Below are 21408 nucleotides of genomic sequence, written 5' to 3'. Positions count from 1 at the left end.
ATTCCCACGTCATGCAGGGGGCACTCCACCCCCTTCTTCAACTCCAGGGCTGGCACCACGCCCCTCCCCAGTTGGGCACCCAATAGGGAAGCTCGACGGAGGTGTGGCTTGCTGCTCAAACGCAGCCGCGCCAGCGATCCCCACCATTGCACACACATTTTCTTTTCAGCACTGACCAACATTTCTATGAACAATGTGAGGAACTTTAACTCGGTTCTAAGAGCAATCTAGCTCACATAGTTATGAAGTTTTATGGATATTGTGGATAATATGAATAATCGATTTAAACAAGATGTTCTGTTTAGCTGCCAAGCCAGTTCAGGATGTTACTTGGAAAACGCAAATGTTTTGAAGCTGAAATATAACTGAAAAGTTTCAAATTCTCGGGCTCAGTTCATAACTTAATTGAAAATGGACTAGCTGTAATGTCAAAACTATGTTGCCCGGACTTCCCTTATTTTCTACTTGTAAAGCCGTTTGATCAGGAGAAAAGTAAATGTTGTGATTATGCTTTGATTTAAATTAAAATCATGCTAACAGCCATGCCATTATTCCATCAACATTGCTAATTTCATCTCCATCCATTTATTTCATGGACAGTTAATATCTACTTTTGAAAGAAATGACATTGGGTCATTTCTTTAATGATACTAACTGTCTCAGTTATATCCCATCCCTAATAAACAGGCACTTGAGACAAGGGGAGTAATAATATCCATTACATGGTATTTAAAATCTCACAGGGGGTCTTGTAGATTCCCTAGGACAATTCCGATTTGAGAGGTGATAATTTAGGCAGACTTCAGCACTGAGACTCACTGATCTTTACTAACATTTACTCTGATATTAAAAGGATGTGTGTGGGCATTTTCACATTGGAATAACAACAAATAGACCTGCCCACTCAAGAGGAAAGGAAGCTCAATTATGGATAATGGGGGGGAAATTTCCAGGGGGAGAGGAAGAGAACAGAAGTGAAGTATCTGCATCTAGCTCAGTGTGGGAAAACTTTATCAGCTCAATGGACATATACCTTCCACAGCAACCTTTCAAGGGCCACATGGCACTGGTGTGTAGGGCCGAAACAAACGTGCGTAGACTTTCGCTTTGGAACAGTAAAAACCAGACTTCTACATGCACTCATGGTCCTATCCTTCATCCTGCCAGTTTGCATTTCTTAATGCAGAAAGTATTGATCTGATGTGTAGAGATCTTTCCTTTTCTGATGAATTCAAGAGGGTTCTGGAAGCTTCTCTGTATGGAAGAAACTTCATGACTGTTTGGGTTATACCTTTTGGAAGCTGAATACAGCTGGTTTGAACTGGTTCTCTTATCTCTTCCCATATATATATATATATATATATAGGCCAGAAGGAGCCTGGGATTTACTTTCTTTCTCTTTCTATCTCTCTTCCTTCTGGTGTGGTGTTCTGTACATAGTATGCTTAGTGTTAAGGTATAGTCTGGTTATAAGTTTATAAGTTTTTGTAGGGGCTGCAACTGTTTCTATGGACTGTGCCAATCCTGAATGTACTGGATTTGTGACCATTGTGCTCATTTGCCTTCAGTAGCAAGTAAAGCTCTGCTGGATGAAATACAATTGACTTTGGTCTATTTTTGGGAACTCTGCTGTATCACGTTTAAGTTTTTTTCCTTCCTCCAATGCTGGTGCAACATATCCAAGCCAGCAAGGGGTGAAGGACAGGCAGACACTCCCAGGTTCAATCCCTGCCATCTCCAGGTAAGACTGAGAAAGACTCCTTGCTTCAAGAACTTTATATTTCTTTCTTTTACTGTCCAGCCTCCTGTGGCGTTTGCCTCCTAGGTGGGTCATAAGGAAAGGGTTAAATGAGTGTGAAGTGATTGGCCAGTGGGAACCCAAGGAGAAGGGTTAGAGTTAGGGTTGCAGTTGTGTGGAAGTCAGTTGAGAGTTGGGAGTTGGAGAAGGAAGAGGGAGGATAAGTCTGTGGGTTGGTCGAGTTGTGTTGTGAGAGAGTGAGAGGAACTGTTAGGTGGAGTCAGATAGATAGTTGGGATAATCAGTTTGAAGTTGTTAGGAATGTATAGGTCAGCATAGAAACTAAGATTAAGGAACTGACAAGAAAAAATAACTGAAACCTTAAACTTGTTCATGCTTATAAAAATAAACTTGATTATTTGTTAATGTTAACAACTGGTGCCACAGAGTAGCAGAAATTTCTTCTACCCAGTTTTTAACAGACCTACTTGGGAGTGAGACCCATTAAACACAGTGCCTAAGGCTGACTTTTCAGTATGCATAAATGATAATAATAATAATTAATTTATACCCCAGCCATTCTGGGTGGCTTACAGCACATATATATATATATAAAATGTAAAACATCAGGCATTAAAATTTTCCCTATATAGGGCTGCCTTTCAAGTGTGCTTAGCTACATTTTAAATAGGACGTAAAAGCTGATTTGTGGAAGGTTCAGTGACCAATATTTTACTTTTGTCTTCAACAGAAAATTTGAACTCTTGAGATATTGTTCACATATCTACTTCTCAAAACAGTTTCGGACATTCAGCCTTCAAGAAGGGAGGAGGGTAGGATTCTACAGGGCTGCAAAGTATTTTTATATGCCGCAGGAATAAAACACAACATTCTAACAACATTAATCAAAGATCTTTATCTTTCTAAAAGGCCTCTCTCATAATAAAAACTCAAGGAGAATAGACCTTGCCTCCAAAATGCATTTGGTCTTGATAGAATGATTGTCTTGCAATCCATAGGCTTCAAAACTATAAAAAGTAGTAAGAGATGAGAGATTGTGCAAAGGCTTGTGTTTACTTTACATTATAGGTTTCCCTTTCAGCCATGGGGCTGAAAACTGAAGCAGAAGTAGACAGATTCATGCATTGCCATGCCAGCTCTCTCTGCTAGATTTAGGCATATAATATATAACTATGATTACATACTACGGGGGTGGTCCACATGATACCCACCCCCAGAGGTCTTGGACTGCAGTTCCCACCAGTCCCATCCAACATTGCCAATTGTCAGGCATGATGGAAGTTTCAGTTCACAACATTTGGAAAGCAACATGTTGGCTACCCTGGAGCTACTGTATGATGCCAGAGACAAATCCAGCTCCCTGAGTAGTACCCCCCCCCCCAGTTGCCAATCCAAGAGAAAAGAGAGCTTTTGAATGAATTGGATTGGGACTTAATCACAGCCCATTTTGGAAATCACTGCTGGCCCTCTGCATGTCATCCCCCCACCCCATTAAAGCAGACCTTCAACATCGTAATACAGTTGTACCTCGGGTTAAGTACTTCATTCGTTCCGGAGGTCCATTCTTAACCTGAAACTGTTCTTAACCTGAAGCACCACTTTAGCTAATGTTGCCTCCTGCTGCTGCCGTGCCGCTGGAGTACGATTTCTGTTCTCATCCTGAAGCAAAGTTCTTAACCCGAGGTACTATTTCTGGGTTAGTAGAGTCGGTAACCTGAAGCATGTGTAACCTGAAGCGTATATAACCTGAGGTACCACTGTAGTGTTAAAGTGAGCAAGTCTGATATGTTATGTCAGAGATCCCTCCACAAGGTCCTTCCCTCAGCAGTCATTTTTGGCTCTGCCAGCATAATCTCTGGATAAGCTGGGCTGAAGCACAACCCATTCTGACAACCTGGTCATTTTATCTGAGAAAGGACCAGGTGTGAGTTGTTCAGGGAAGTTTTTAATGTTTGACATATTAGTGTATTTTTCGGCTTAGTGGAAGCCGCCCAGAGTGGCTGGGGAAACCTAGCCAGGTGGGCGGGGTACAAATAATATTATGTTGTTGTTGTTGTTGTTGTTGTTGTTGTTGTTGTTAGTACTTTTTCGTAGCCAGTAACGGCTCATGGTGTGGTCTGAATAATGACACAAATTGGGGCAATTTAAGGGTCTCTACAAACCCTCCAAAGTTGAATGTCAGTAACTCTCTGAGTTGGACTGGGGCTCCCACAAAGCCTTGTGTTATTCTGCTTCTGAACTTTTCTGTGCTTTATTACCTAGATAATCTGTATGTTTCTTTGGGTAAATGGGCTTTTCAAGAAGTGAGGGTGTTCAAAATGTTGCCTGAGGAGCACTGAAGAGCTCTGGTTTGTTTGTTTTTAAAGCAAAGCAACAGAAAATTTTATTTTTAGTCCAAAATGTCATGTAAGGGGTTTTATTTGTAATAAAATAAAATAAACCAAACCTGTGTTGTTCTGCATTAACAAAAACAAAACAACCCCCCAGTGCTCTTCAAAACTCTGCAGGCAGTGTTCTAGACAGCCTCATGTTGTATGGCCTCATGGACTCATAAAGGTATTTTGGAAGGTTTGTGAAGCCTATCAGAGGACTCACATAACCACCAGAAGGAAAGGCCACTGTGAAGCGGCAAAGTTTTTTAAAATAAAAAAGGCAGAATAAGAACCACCGAGCCATCCGTTAGTTATTTTAAGCGAGAAAGACACAACCCCCCTGCTCTTCCCCACTCACAAGGGATAAAAGAGAAATGTGAATCTTTTATTTCCACCACAAAAAGCTTCTAGAGACCTATTTGACTGCAATTTGGTAGACTTTAAACACTCTTTGAAGGGTTTATGTGCCTGTAAATTTCATCCACTTTGGCCAAAAGGGGAAAAGTTAAAGCAATTTTACATTCCATTATGGCAAGTGGTGAACATAGTGCTTCATTTTATAGTGTTACTCAGAACCTGAAACACAGATTAAAGTGGGGAGAGCACAGAGGAACTTGGAAAACGACTGGAATTTTAAACTAGGCAGAGAAATAGATACAAGGCAAATCTTGGGGTGCACACCCACTCCTACTGAATGCACCCCTCAGCAGTGTGACAGCAGGACAAGGAGGTGCTTGCTCCAGACTAAAGCTTGCTGTCACACATTCTTGTTATAGTAGCTACATAGCCCGTGTGAAACCTGGGTTGTTTCTGGGGGAGCAGTTGTATCGGGCTGCTCCAGCTCGCTACCTGGCGGATATCCACTACGTGGAATACCGCAGACTATTTACTGCAGCTAGGCTGAATGTTCTTGACTCGGCGGTTCTGAAGAGAAGATATGGAGGAGTCCCATATGACCATAGATTATGCCACTGTGCGTTGGGTGAGGTAGAATCCACAGAGCACATTTTACTGAGCTGTCCCTTCTACAACGATTTAAGACAATATCTTATAACTCCATACTTACCCCAGCTCAGTTCCCAACAAAGAGGAAAGCAAACAGCATATCTGCTAAATAAGTCTTCTGGGAAAACAACTTTGTCAGTGGCTAAATTCCTTTTCCTGGCACTCAAGTGTCGGAAACGTATAACTGAATGCTTTGATGTGGGTTATCTGTGAGAGGTCTAGTACTGTGGCACTACCTTTTTATGTACCCCTATGATGTTTTAGTTTATAATTCTGTATTGTGTAATGTTTTATTTCTGACTATCGGTCGAATAAAGGAAATTGATTGATTGGTTATAGTAGCTTTGTATAAGTGCCAAGTTTGAGACTGAAGGAGATGAGGAGAAGCTTGTAAATAGGCCAGGATCACTTGTGCTCTGTCGCCTCTGCAACAAGGGATAGTTCTGTCTCGTGGATGCCACCATTACTCAGAGATAGAGGAGATAGTTTGCACCATGTGATTACCTACTCTTCCATCAGCATGAGGAACACAGTGTGAAAAGTGTAGCTGCTAATGTGGGAACGGGGAACCCGTTGCTCTTATGATTTTGTTAGACTAAAGCTTTCATTAGCCCCCTGTGGAAGAAAGGGGTTAAGCTCACCATATGTACTGTGTTAAAGGAAAATATAATGAAAATGATGTCTAGATGGTATGTGACCCCTGTTAAATTAGCTAAGATTTATCATAACTGTGATAACTTATGTTGAAAATGTAAAGAAAAAGAAGGAACTTTTTATCACATGTGGTGGACCTGCCCCAAGGTGAAAGACATCTGTTTATAATTTTGTGAAAATTAATTTAAAAATTGGGGGCGGGGAAAGCTTTCATTAGCCCCTGAAAATTGACCAGGCTGACTAGGGCTGTTTTGAGTTGGAGGCAAAGAACATCCAAACCACCACAGGTTCCCCATTCCTGTACTATGGAAGGGGTCTTGAGTGCCATCCAAAGCCACTCCATATTCAGTGCAACAGAGGCAGTGCCATACAGAGAGCAAAGGGGCAAATGCCTTCCCCCCAGTTTTGATGGCAGCCAACTGCCAACCCTGGTTGGGAGAGGAACAGCAGGCCTAGTGTCAGTGGTCAGCCAGGTTGGACACTGGCCAAAGATCCCAGGTGACCAGCAACCCAACCTGGCTTTGCCACAACTCCCTGCTCTCCCTGCTTGGCAACAGGAGCATTGGATTTCTGGGAAATTAAGATGGTGGGCGGTTCTGTGAATGGTGACTGAACATAGCTCCCATTCAAAAGTAGGACCACCACTCACCCACTGCTAACATGCTGTTCTGGGATTTCACTCGTGTGTGTGCACTGGGAAAGCTATCAGTGGTCCTATGCCATGAGCCTCCTGAAATCTGGTGCTGGCCCTGAAAGGGATCCTAATTCTGTGGCAGGGTGTCCATCATTGTCCGATGAATAGATGAGCAGAGAGTCCTATCTCTGTGAAACTTCTAAAGGTTCTTCATAATGTAACCTGAAGGATTAATTATTTAGTGTGGGAACTTCTCCATAAAGCTAGCAATTATGCCAAACCAGAAAGTCTCAAGAGAAACAAAATGTGGCAATAAATCTTTTCCATTTCTATAATTAAGTGTCACATTTCTTCTTGGAATCCATTTCTAGCAAATGGGTGCAGAATAAAAATGTAATGTGGATGTTGATCTCATCGGGGCAAATATGATTGAAATTCATGACCATTTTCTGGTTGGATGTGCAGAATGGAGAACAATTGCCTGTATTAAAAGGCGTTTTTAAAAGGTTCACTAAGGGACAGCACTTAAAATAATGAGCAAGTAAAGAAGCATGGGATTGATGCTACACCTCATGTCATAGCACAAAAGTGACCATGAGGAAGAACTATGGAAAGAAGGCCCAGTTCACCCAGTCTTTGTGTCTTGTCTCTCTTTAGTTCCATGCATGGTCACAAAACCATCTCTTAAGATTAAAACAGAAAACACTGACGTTTTAACAAAACATGTAGTGTTTTGAAGCCAACCAAATCCTCCCTAGAAATACTGTAGGAACTGGAACTTAAAAATAACCTCCCATCTATGGTTTCCATAACCCCCAGTTGGCAGCTGTAGCACTGAAGGAACTGAGATGACATTTGCTGCTCCTATCACATTTTGCAGCACCCCTTACCTAAAGGATGGATTTTGGCCTCTGCTCTAAATTGTTTAGAAATTATTGACTTAACATTCACCTTAAACCGCAGTTCATTTACACTGGAGTTAATAGTTGGCTCCTATGGTGTCCGTGCCTTTAAATCAAAAACCTGGGTTTGTGTGTGCTGTGAATTGGGCTGTAAATGATCTCAAATGAGATGAAGTCAAGACATAATACAGTACATTGGCAAACCTTTGAATGATCCACAGTCACAGACATTAATCAAAATGTGTGTAGACTGTTCAGTCTCCCTGAAGTCACTGTAAAATAGATAAAATCAGCACAATTCAGCTGGGGGCTAAACATTGGTGGGAGGAGTATTCTATGGATAGATCCCTATGTGTCAATGTGCATCACATGTGGTTCCCCAACTTGATCCAATGAGTAGGGCTGGATGTGCATTGCCCAGTAAAAGAAGCTGGAATCTCACCAATCAGCTGTTGGTGGGAGCAGCCTAGTGCCTTTCATTTTTTATTTTTTTTTTTTTGAATATAACATCCATCCTCCCAACACTGTTTAGTTTGGTGGGCATCCTGGAAACGCTGCCAAATTGAAAGCTGACATGAGATCTTTGTACTACCAAGCATTGCAATTTTAGTTGCACAATGCTGAAGAAAAAATAAAGACCCTATCTTCAAATCAAATCAAATACCGTTATTGGCATCACTCAAAGGGATGGTTTGTTGGGAACCCTTTCGGGTAAAATTGTGGCCAAAAAGGAAGCTACTGGAGCAGTGGTATCTTTGTCCTGATCTGCCAGAAGGAATAAAGACCCTATCCTGGCTATCTCATGGGTTGGCATAGACACCTTCCCCTCAAAAGGTATTTGATAAATGTGTACTGCATCTATGAAACATGCCATAAACAGCACCCCAATTCACAAAGGGGTGAATAGCTCTGAACGCACAGTTTGAGCCTAGCACTAGTATAAACTTGTCACTCTTCAGACATCCAAACACAATATGCAAACTCTGAGGGTATGGCCAACTGGTGTGTGTGTGCGTGGTCACAAGTGGGGCTGGTGACACTGCCTACTCTCTCTGGCAATCACAATTGCTTTCCATGCAATAAATAATGAGTGAAGAGAACTTGTTTCCACTCTCATTTGATATTACTTCAGAGCTTTTAAAGAGAAAGGCATGTGATCTCTCTGAGATGCTGGATTAAAATATCAACACATTGCCTTTCTAAAATGGCACACCTCTATGGAATTAACCCCACCCAAGGGATTAGAATGTGGTCTAAACATCAATCCATCTCAGCTAAAAGAAAAGAACTCACCCTGAAACTCACTTACAGATGGTACCGAACACCATGGAAACTCGCACTGATACACCCAAGTGCCTCACCAAAATGCTGAAGAGGATGCACCTCCACAGGCACATACCTCCACATGTGGTGGGAATGCCCCAAAATCCAACTCTTCTGGACGTCAGTCATACAAGAAATAACTAAACAAATATTGGAAGTAACCCAAGAATTGCCTCTACCGAACATCTTCCCAGATATTAATGCCCACTCACATTATGAAGAGTTCATAACTCACCTACTCTCAGCAGCCAGAAGCATCATAGCCAGACACTGGAGAGACCTGTCAGGAATAAACATACACCAATGGTATCAAATAGTATGGGACACAGCCTTATTAGAAAAACTAATCAATAAACTGAAACTGACACAGGGACAAATAGAAGAAGACACCTTCACCTCTGTATGGTTTCCCTTTATCACATACACAGCCCAACAAGACAACAACAAGAATCCGCTGAGAGCATACAAATCAGTATGGCTAAACTTACCCCAAAACCCACCCTCTCACACACTCACACACAAACAAATCTCATTACAGCCAACCAAAGTCAACCAACCACACTCTAGCCCACCCCAACCTCTTTCACCACCAAGGAAATATAGCAAGTGAATAGAAAGAGAACCCACACAAGTGACACTGACACAAAACCTCGCACATACACTAAGTAGAAAAATAGAAGCATTGTCAACCCAACCCAACCCACTCACCATTCTCCCTCCCTCTCTTCCCCCTTCTCCCCCCCCAGCCTAATACTGCATGCAACACTAATGTCTCACAACAAATGAAACTGATCTGTAGAAGACACAACTTGAAAAAAGAGACAATGTACGTCAACTAAGAAATCTTTAATAAAAATGATAAAAATAAAAATAAAATAAAATGGCACACATGATTTTTACAATGAAGTTTCTCAGTTTTATATAATGGTTTCCAGTCTCTTGGATACTTTCTTATCTTCATCAAAGTAGAGGAAGGCACTTTGATTCCTTGCGAAACTAGGAAACTCCCAATACGAACAGAAAGTTGGAAATCTTAGACATGTGTTGTTGGGTTTTTTGTTTTTTTTTAAAGCCTCTGAAACTTTTGGTCCCATTACTGTGTTTCCCAGGAGACTGAGAGTTTGGATAATCATCAGATAAATGCATTACACTTGGATGCTTTTCTAATTGGATGTTTAATCTTTTGAAGACTCAGCTGTCACCTGCAAATTTGTTCTTTGTGACATGCACACTGGCGTCACGTCCCCCTCCCTACTTGGCATCATCTGTGGAATTATACATTGCAGTGGAAGCTACCCAGAATGGAAAGGGCTATTTGCATAATTACATACCTGAGACAATTAAAAGCACAGCCCATGTGCTTATGCGGAACACCACAAATGCTTTCCCCGATAAAGAGACGGGGACATTTGTTTGCTTGTGGGTACTACAACAGCCCTGTTCCAGCTTCATGCCAGAATTGCCACACATTGTATGCAGGCCAGGTAATATGAGAGGCAGTGCTACAAATCAATTCCCAAAGGGCAGGAGGGATCATGGAAGACTCGCTCTAATATTACTGCAAAGCATAGCCTGGGGACTATGCGCACATGTCCTATTCAGGTATTAATACACCAGTGGTCATCAACTGGGGATGGGAAAGCAAACTAGGGCTGTGAAGCAGATACAGGAGGTGTCTAAACATAATTGAGCCAATTTGGAGGGGTTCCAGGTTTTGATCAGGTTGGTTGAGATGACACCAGAGGTTGTAGCCTTCGCCTGCCACACCTCAGTACAGCGGACCCTCCGGATACGAATTAAATTTGTTCCGGGGGTCCGTCCGCAACTTGAAAAGTCCGTAGGCAGAGGCAGCATGATTGAGAGCTTCTGCACACGTGCGTGACACACAGAGTGCTTCTGCGCATGCGCGCACGGTGAAACCCAGAACTCAGAAGTATACACTTCTGAGTTTGCTGCTTTTGTAACCCGAAAGTTACATATCAAGAATGGTAGGTAACTAGAAGGTCCACTGTAAGGGTATCCTGTTAAAGGGATCCAGGGGTGTGGATTCTGTCTGAAGCACGGATGTGGGCTAGGGCCATATCACAACTCAAATGGGAACCCCTGGGGGGGGGAGTTACTTGATGTAAGTCATAGGGCTCCTCCTACTGGTGATTTACCCTTAGATGGACTCCCTGCAGATGGGCAGGAGTCAAGAAAAAGTCTTGATTCACCCAATGCCTAAGCCAAATCACTCACATCTGTAACCAATAAAGTTGCAGCCTATTTGAACCCATAAACCAAAATAATCATGTCTGTGTAATTATTGTCCTTGGGGGAACTGTGGGACACGGGACATTGGCATGCAATCCAGGGAGGTCAGGTGGTAGGGCATTGGCAGGCTTTGGGCTTCCAAATTTCAGCAGCACCCTGTGCAACAGTGGCGTAGCGTGGGTTGTCAGCACCCGGGGCAAGGCAAGTAATTTGCGCCTCCTAACCCGTGGATTTGCGCCCCCCTAACCCTAACCCCCAGATGTTGCACCCGGTGCGGCCGGCCACTGCTGTGCAATGCCTAAATTTAGCACCTGCTCCCACCTCTTGCCTTCTGTAGTTGTTCTTCATTGTTGCAGCGTCCCCTGCAGCCCCCTCTTGGCTCAGCACCCAGTGTGGGCAAACTGGCCATGCTCCCCTAAATGCACCTCTGGCATTCGGTAGGAAGAAGTGGGGGCTGGTGGAGTCTGCAAAAAAACAGCATGGGACTGTTGGAAAGAGAGCTTTTAAACTTGCACGCCACTGTAGCTGTGTGCACCTGTTCCCAGGAGGCAACCCCCAAACACACAGTCAAATGGAGCAAGTATCAGTTTTGCTAGTGCATTCCCCACAGGAAAGATGCCCACTAAACAGCATTTGGAAGAATTATACTCACTGCTTGCCAGCTGGTAAGGGGAGGGTTCAATCCTGCTGGCTGCATGGATTCACAAGTGTGTTCTCAGTGGGGAAGCTGCTTAAATAAATTCATGGTGTGCTTTAAACCCCAACCATTTGAGCAGCGATCTGCACACACCCACCAGTATATAGACACCCGCCTCCTCTCTACAAAACAAATCATTTTGTCAAATGAAACATGAGAAAAGGAAAAAAACAACAACAACACAGGAATGCTTGGCAACTGAAAATTTCTTCTTTTACAGATAACTAGCTGCACCTTGCAGTGCACTGAATCTGACCGTATGGAACGGCACAGCATTCCCCACAGGGGAAGATTCATTCATTTATTATACTTCTACGCCACTTTTCACTCACAGGAGTCACAAAGCAGCTCACATACAATAAACAGAGCAGGACATCACAATTGCAGCATAAATGATAATATAATTAACAAATTGTTAATAAACCAACCACTTTCTATAAAACACAACTAACAAAAGAACTTTAAAAACAGATTAAACAGCACAGCCACAGGAAGTCAAATCATAAAATTCACAAAGCATCACGGCACTCATAATACACAAAACAATATTAACATTGACAAACTAACAGCCAAAAATAAACTGAGCACTGCTGAATTCAAACATGCTCTCTCCCCTGCCCCCATGACTCATAGTCAAGTGTCTATGATTGTACTTGTGTGATGTGGACATCTTGTATTTCCTGCCAGGGTGCACTGGTTGGCAATGCTCAAAGTGTGTTTGAGTGTAAGGAACTGGAGATGCCCAACCTAAAGCAATGTATTACTATTGCTGGGGAAGAAAGCAAAGAAGACCCATTTTGCATGCCCTTTTGAACCATCTTCCCTGTGGTCTCACATCTATACCTCCTCTTGGAAAGGGGCTCCCCAACCTGTGCAGGAGCTTGTTGCAAAGGCTGAAAATTCTCCCAATACAACCACCTTCTTTCCCAGTTCTTTAAGGAAGATCATAACATTATGGTCCTCCCCAGTGTCCTGTATGTGAGTGTGATGGTATTTCACACAAGACTCCAGATGCACCTGCATCTCCTAAGTTGTACCATAGTCCTGCAAATCTAATGTGCTCTATTTTTCAAAGTTATTTTCGGTCACTCAACCACACACAGTGCTCTACGCTGCAATAGATCATTGGCTCCAGTACTGTCAGAACTTTGTGTGGAAAGGGACTGTTCATAGCCTCTGAAAGCTACTTCGAAGAAGCATGGTGGAGGCTCGACCTATCCCTCGCTAGTGGGAGAACCTCAGCCTACTGAGATTCTTGCTCGTAACCACTATATTGTGGTCCTGTTCAGCGTGCTTCCTCTGCACAGCTGTGAACGTAGCGCCTGTACGGCTAGCTCTGCATGCGAGAAACGGCAGAGCCAACATGCTAAGAAAGAGCCCACTGGGGAATGTGTTTTTGAAGCAGCACCCAGCATGAATGCACTCACTGCCCACCAGCTGGCAAGCAGAGTCTGATTCTGCTGACTGCAGGGGTCTGCTTTGTCTGTATGTTGTCTGCACGGAACGTGCTGGCAAAGCAGGACCCACCAGCAGGATCAAATGTTTCTGTTCTTTGCCATGTGCTTGATGGCAGGAACATCCTCTCCCCTTTCCCCTCCAATCATATGTTCGATTAGAGTTTAAATCTGTAGTGGTGAAGCCCATCTGTAGCAATAGAGCCAAACGCTGCACAATATGGGTCATGTATTCTGTGTCCGTGTTCCCTGCTGCTGTGTTGACAAGCATGGGAGCATGAATGTAACCAAATAGGGCTACAGGCTAAGGAAGAACTACCCATTTATATGTGTGCTTTTTCATCCAAAAATGCCACTTTATTAGATCAGGACAACTACCTGCATTTGAATGGGTAAACATGGAGGTGTGTGAGATTTTCATTGAAAATAATGTCTTTAGGGAGTAGGGCAGAATTTTGAAATGATAGCGTTGGAAAAACTCCCAAGAGAAGTCTATGTTCCTCTGCATCTTAGGAAACGAAACAAAAAACACCCAGATTTGTGTCTGAAATATGACCTGCGATATTAGCCCATGTTTAACGCCAGCAAAAATGGCAATCATTTATTTAGCGATAAAGATGTGGCTGTTTTCTGGTAGAATAAAAATTAAAATCAAGCCGTATTTCTCGTAGATTATTCCTTTTATCTTTTCTAATGGGGAAAATGCATTTTTATTCAAGCATGAGAAAAAAATATAGTGTTGGTTTTGCTTTTTATGCTTCAAGCAAACTGGCCATTTCCACTGTGAAAGACTAGTGATTTACAAAAGGTGACAAGTTATAAAATGAGTTTGCCTGGAATTTATGAATTGCTGGGTCTATTCCTGATAACAATCGGAGATGGACTCTGTTTTAATAACTTCATGGAGTCAACTGTTCGTGTGTCTGCATATTCAGTGACATGGGGGGGGGGGTTTCCAAATGTTTCCTAGGCTGTAGAATAGCCTTGCCGTCCATCAAATCATTTTGATAACAGAAGAAGGTTTAAGACCAGATTAACAAAACACTACAGGCAAGCCGTATCTTTCCAAACTATGATCTTTGAGTGTTTTACTACATGGTCATAATCAAGGCTTGTATGTGATATGATTACATGTCTCTGCACATAGCTTGTTGTTGTTGTCAATTTACATATACTGTATATAAATAGCTATGGTATAAATCAGGCGTAGGGAAACCCAGGCCCAAAGAGTTCTCACATTCCCCCCACTCTCACTTGCCTTGTTCCATGCCCTCCTTCTGTACTATTTTCTGGCTGGAATGGGTTGTACCCAATGTTAGTTTTACTCAGAGTAAACCCATTGATATTGATGAACAAGACTAAATTGCCTCCATTGATTTCAAAGGATCTGCTTTGAGCAGAACTTAGTTGGGTACAATCCAAGGTGCCTTTGAATTGTGTTAAGATGACTTTCATCTGCCTGGAGTGTGTGTAAGCCTCGGATATTTGCAAGGCTGCACCTTCTCTACAAGTAAGAGTCATATTCAGTGTGATGTCACTTTTGCCTCTGGCCCACCTGACATGTGGCCTCCACAAGCTTGTCCATGGGAAGATACGTCTGTTGTCACGGCACTGTCAGGCAAGGAATGTCTAGAGTGAAGAATTAAATCTTTATTGTCAAAACCCAACTTGCAAGTTAGGAAAAGGCATGTCCCTCAGTCCTGTGTCTCTCTCTTTTTCTTTTTCTTTTTTGAAGTTTTATTCGAGTTCAGAATTTTTACATACATTATATTATCTACTTCCAATTTTAAATTTCCTGTGCAATTTTTTCTTTTCCCTCCCCCCCCCCCCCATATCTATTGGAAAGGTTCAAACTATTATCCTCAGCCACGGGCATAGTGTCTTTAGTTTCCACCAAATGTCTTTTGTTCCAGTAGTTTTTATCCATTGAAGATAGGGGTTCCATCTGTTCCTTATCGTGGTGGACTTTCCACATTGTTTCCTGTGACAGGACTGCGGCAATGTCCAACTGAATAAGTTCAAACAAATAACTATTCCATACCTCTACTGTCCATTTTTCTCTATCTTTCCAACCTAAAGCTATCTGCCTTTCCCGCTAATATCAAAGCTTTGAAGGTAAACTGGTCACCTTTCTCTATAGCCGCAGTCCTATGTCTCTTAGCTACTCCTGGGTATGTGGCCACTGAGGTAATTGCAGCAACAGAGAGGTGCCGCCCCGATCTCAACTCATGTATCTCCCCCACCTGAGCAGCATGCAAGCAGGCAAAGACTATGCCTGCATGTAACCTGCTTGTACTCCTCCCTCTTCAATCCTTGCCTGGTTCTGGGAAACAGTGGAGCAGGAGAGGAGGTGTGGAAGCCCCTGGTGTTGAATCCTGACCTACCTTCCCCTCTTGCTGCTCCTGTTCATCACTCTCCAATTCTGCAGCTTCTCTTGCCTCTCGTCTCATGGCTGTTGCGAGCTCCCCCAGACTGCTGATCCCTTCTTCCCTGTCAGTCTTCACCCCACCATCTCCCAGTGCCAGTATCCAGTATCAGAATCCAGCCTCCACTCCTCAGTGTCCAGACAGTCCCTGACATCTGTCAGGCTGGAAAAGGTACCCTATCCCTGACATATATCTTGCCCTTGCCCTTCGTTTGCTTGACTACAGGCCGTCCATTTTCCCCAATGTTTTGTGGTTGAGCCCAGAAGGTATAATTTGGAGCTGGGAGTTGGTTAACCTTCACCCTTGTGCTGTGCACTGCTCAGTCTAGCCAAAAATAATACAGCCAGAGATCAGAATAGTAGTCCACAGGGGTGGCATATCCTGTTTTGTCACCTGGGGCAAAGTGGGAAGTGCCACTTTGCCCTGCCACTGTGCCCACCTCTGCTTCATCCGCGGAATCTACACTGCTTTCTGCGCCCGGCTCTTCTTGCTTGATAAATCTTGTTGCTTCTTCAGCATCGAGCTGTTCCTCCCTTCTTCACCCTCTGACCTGTGCTCGGTGTCCATCCACCACTTCCTGAGTTTTGAGCCTTCCTCTTCTGAGGCATTCCTTGGCGGTTGCAGCCACCCACTACTCCTCGTCATCCAGCCAGTTCCTGACAACAATCGTAGATTCAATGGGCAAATAGTCTGATGTGGTATGAATTGTGGGCTCCTGAATTTGCTCATTTAAATTTAAATGACCTTTCTGTGGCCAAATCCATCAACATTGTCATGGGGCAGGAGTCAGCTTCTTCTGCTGAGCAGCAGCCTGAAGGAGCACCTACTGCTGATCAGTCTTCTTGCTCCTGATGAGAACCACCTGGTTCCAGCTTTCTTCAGCAAGGTTTCCAGTCTCAGTTGCTGGAAACAACATTTGTCGTTCCTGACCAGACCTTGCTGCTTTTTGCTTCTTGTGACCTTGGACCCTCGGATCATCTGAATACTGAACTAAGATACTCCTGATCTTTGGACTGGACTGAACCTTGCATACAGACTCTGCCTCCAGACAAGTACCCCCCCCCCCGAGACTCGGCTGGTTGGCTGGCCTCTACCAGTGTGGTGTAGTGGTTAAGAGCGGTGGACTCGTAATCTGGTGAACCGGGTTCAATTCCCTGCTCCTCCACATGCAACTGCTGGGTCACCTTGGGCTAGTCACACTTCTTTGAAGTCTCTCAGCCACACTCATCTCACAGAGTGTTTGTTGTGGGGGAGGAAGGGAAAGGAGAATGTTAGCCGCTTTGAGACTCCTTCGGGTAGTGATAAAGCGGGATATCAAATCCAAACTCCTCCTCCTCCTCCTCCTCCTCCTCCTCCTCCTCCTCCTCCTCATCCTCCTCTTCTTCCACCACTGAGCACTGCTGTGGCTGAGCAGCACAGAACTATGTCAAACATCAGCACACCAGAACCTAATATCTTATCACAGTAATCTCCACCGCCACTAGTTTCTGCATAACATTTTCACGTGCAGCTATTCACTTGATCACTTCAAAAAGTGGGTTTTTAACTTTAAATTGTTGGCTCCAGTTAGTTTTGTGCTCTTTTGGCATATAAATTGAAATGAGCAATGCCTTCTGCTGCTGAAAACAGGCAACCCCTTAAGTAACAAATATTTCAGCACCTAGGATAGCTCATTCCATCTAAAGTTAATTCGTGCTTGTCAGACAAAACATAGGGAAACTGGCAAGCTGCCTTTTGTTCCAGCTTACAGCCTGTTTAGCAGATGGCTAAAGAGGTAGGCAGCCAAAACTGTATCCTAGCATCATCTATGTGAGGGCCAAAATTCCCACCCAGAAGGTCTGAGGTTGTTAGTAAAGCCAGCCTTGAGATGGGGCTCCACAGCCTCTCCTTAGATGATCTGCTATGAAGCTTTCCTTTACATGGAGGGTGCATACTTCTAAAATGAGTGCACTGACAAAAGTAATTGTTTCGTTTCAAAATTTACCAATTCAGTGCCCTAAGGAACAGCTACAAGAATTGCATGACTGGATCTGGATCTGGAATGGGAAAAGGGCAAAAATAGCAGAAAAGTTAAAGTTAGAGGTGTTGGAATTAGGAGGGACTACAGATCCTCAATACGTCCAGCTGTTATGAAGTTGGCATATTAAAAACACAATTTCAGGCAAGTAAAATATATGGGGGGAGGGGATCTAAAAACATGTTATGCAATGGTGCAAAATGGAATCCAATATATGTTATTTTGGGGCATTTAGAGTCCATGTTAACATGGTGGGTGTGAGAGGGGGGGGGCGGATATAGTGTCACCTTTACTGTTCTGGATCTGTCTTATCTATCATTGACCATTACGCTAATTTATCCAACAACGTCTTTGGGGGAAACAAGCTACAACCGTTTGTCTACTGTCCATCATCTGTGATAGCTTCTATAAACTGTTGATTTTCTTTTACTGACCCAAAGCTAGCTAGCTAGCTAGCTAGACAGACAGACAGACAGACAGACAGATAGATTTTTACAAATAATTTCTAAAAATCATATAACATTCTTATACAATGTTTTGGACTTCCATCAACTGCATCATCACTTAATCTACATTTCTTAATTTCTCTATTACTTTTAATTATCCTTAACTAATAACTCTCTTCATAATCTTCTCTGCAATACTTCACATAATCCTCATTACAGAACTTCTTGGAGTCCTACTAGCGTAATCTGTTTATTACAATTGCTTTTCAAGTAGTTCAAATATTTACTCCAGTCCTCTGAGAATCTCTGGTCCCGCAGGTTTTGGATTCTTCCTGTCATCTTATCTAATTTTGCATAGTCCATTAATTTCATCTGCCATTCTTTTTTAGTTGGTAGTTCTTCTTGTTTCCATTTCTGTGCCAGAAATATTCTTGCTGCCGTTATTGCATATAAAAACAGTTTACTTTCCTGTTTGTTAATATCCTCCCCTACAATGCCAAGTAAAAATGCTTCTTTTTTTATAAGTGTATATTTCAACATCTTTTTCATCTCATTATATATCATTTCCCAGAAGCTTTTCACTTTCTTACATTCCCACCACATGTGATAAAAATATCCTTCTTTTTCTTTACATTTCCAACATTTGTTACTTGTTTTATACATTTTAGCTAATTTCACTGGTGTAATATACCATCTATACATCATTTTCATCACATTTTCTTTCAAGGCATTGCATGCTGTAAATTTTAATCCTTCCTTCCAAAGTTTTTCCCACTCTTTTAACTGTATATTATACCCAAAATCCTTGGCCCAGTGTATCATAACCAATTTTACCTCTTCGTTTTTCAAATGGCATTCCAGCAGCAATTTATACATTTTAGACAATATTTTACAATCATTATTCAATACTTCTATTTCAAATTTTGATTTATTATGATCAAATCCATTTTCCTTTAAATCTTGTTTAAACATTTCATTGATTTGGTGATAGTGCAGCCAATCATTTACAAATTCTTTAACTTCTTCATAACGTTTCATTTTCCATTTATTTCCTTCCTCTTGTATTAATTCTTCATATGTAACCCAATTTTTACTCATATTTGTCTTTTTCACACTCATTGCTTCTAAAGAAGACAATCACCATGGTGTTTTATGCTCTAATAGGTTTTTATACCTATCCCATATTTCAAATAGAGATCTTCGGAATATATGGTTAACAGATCCTTTATGGACTTTTGTTTTGTTATACCATAAACATGTGTTTTCTGACCCAAAGCTTAATTGGACCAGAAATATTTGTAAGTGCTGTTCTTATGCAGGAAGTCACGAAATTAATATCTTGTTAGGGGAAGACCTATTCTCTCTTTGCATGGATTATACAGAAGGTGGTGCAGTGATTTTGGAAATATGGGAAGTTGCTATATGCTTTGTCCAGCCAGACCAATACTGCTTACTCCAACTTGCAGTGGTGTCAGGCAGAGGACCTTCTCCTACCTATTATACAGGTGTGGAACTGAGTCTGGCTGGACCAATTTTGACAAGTAGGTGGTACAACCTATGTGCCGGTCTCCCCCCAAAGCCCACTTTAAGATGCCAGGAGAATCAACTTCAATGGAAGAATCAGAAACACACTCTAAGTATATAATAACCCTTCTAGAGTTGTTATCCTGGCATATTGAAAGTTTGGGGTTTTGTTGGGTTTTAAAAAGAAAAATATAGGGTGACTGAGAGATTGATTTATCAGAAGTGCAATTCAAGTGATAGAACCCAGGGGGTGGGGTGGGGAGATGAGAGTGTCAGTTGTGGGTAGAAATACATCATATGGATGCCAGTTCTACACTCTGAGAAACAATGGAAGGGTAAACCCAGAATGCAAGTTTCTGAGAGGTCGGGTCTTCCCATCATTCAACCATCAGCTATACCAGAAACAGTAGAGCTGTTCTCTGATTCTAACTATTGTTTGTGTTCTCTTTGTCTCACCCCTGGAAATATTCCTGCAGACTCCCATGCCCACTGTGATTCCCAAAACCACAATTGCTATTTGCATGGGCAAGGAAGCTTCTATTTGTGCCTCCTTACTTTATTGAGGTTTATTATTTCTAGCAGTGAATATATAATTTTCATTCTGGGAATTGTAAGCCATAGATGTTAATTGCATCCCTAGCGTGCATTGCACCACTCTGAACTTTCCGAGAAAACAATCCACCACCTGAAAAGCTTTGGAAAGTTTGTATCTAAATAAGAGAACAACAACAGAATTATTCCAGCTATGTGGCTCAAAGTGCACCAGAGACTAGTTCAGGTTTGCATCCAACATCATGCAGGTCAGCTGCTGGAAGATCCCCCCCCCCATTTTTCCTCCTCTTGCATATTGTAAATAATCCTGTTATTTCACACTCTCACCCACCTTGAGCCCCAGTAATTATTTGAATTTTGAATATGTCTATAGATTTACATGAGTTTTTTATAGTCATGGCTTGTAGCCAGAGGACGCCTATGCAGCTTTCATCATCTGTCAGATGAAAATGGAAGCATTCGAAAAATTAATCCATGACAACAAGAATAAGCACTTATAGTCATGGAGTGGCTAAGCAACATTTGAGTGATCAGGTACCATAACTACTGTAACTTTGGTGCAGAAATTATTGTACGTCGCAGGGAGGGAAAACAGGGATGAATGTACTCCATCTAAGCAGCTTGGATATTTACCTAAATGTCAGAAATGAATATTTTGGACACGAGAAGCACTTCATCCAGTAGTTCAAAGGACTTAGGCCTTGCTGCAACCTTGTGATGAAATCTGAGTCACTGCCACCTGCCTCCTCAATCTGTGTCACCAGAATGGGCAGGGATAGGAATGGACCAGATCCTGTCATTAAGGCCTCTGGCTTCCTAGGTTCCAGTGCAGTGTGCTCAAGAATGTTGGTGTCAGGGGCTGGACTGAGGAAGAATGGTGGGAACCACCCCCCTTCACCTTCCTGAGAAGAGAAGGACAGTATAGATTTAGAACAGTGGTTCGCAGAAGGTCAGAGGCTGCAGAGGGGAGAAGCTGGGAAATATTGGGGGAGCAGCAGGAAAAAGAAGCACCAAGGGAGAGACAGCCAACAGACTCAGTGTCTCTTGAAAGCATTTCTGATCCTGCTTCCAGAACCAGGCATGCCTTGAAAGTAGTAGAACAGAAAGTAGAATCAGCCAGCGCAGGGGTGACGTAGAATAGGAGGGACTGAGGAGGTGGGACTTTACTTGGAGCAACACCATTATCTAAGAGAGACCACATTCCTTCGTCTCTCTCTGTGAATATTGAATAAACTACTTGGTAAGAACTCTTCTTGTTTTTCTGCTTCTTGGCTGCCACCGTGGGAATGATCGGATTCCCTGAAGCCTTGACAGTTGGGGATTATGGGAGATGTAGATCAACAAATACTGTGCAGGTGTCATAGGAGCCTCCTTTGGAATGTTGCATCCA

This window comes from Podarcis gaigeae (genome assembly GCF_964106915.1).
Source record: "Podarcis gaigeae genome assembly, chromosome: 7".
NCBI lineage: Eukaryota > Metazoa > Chordata > Lepidosauria > Squamata > Lacertidae > Podarcis > Podarcis gaigeae.
Note: the sequence above shows the minus strand (reverse complement) of the source record.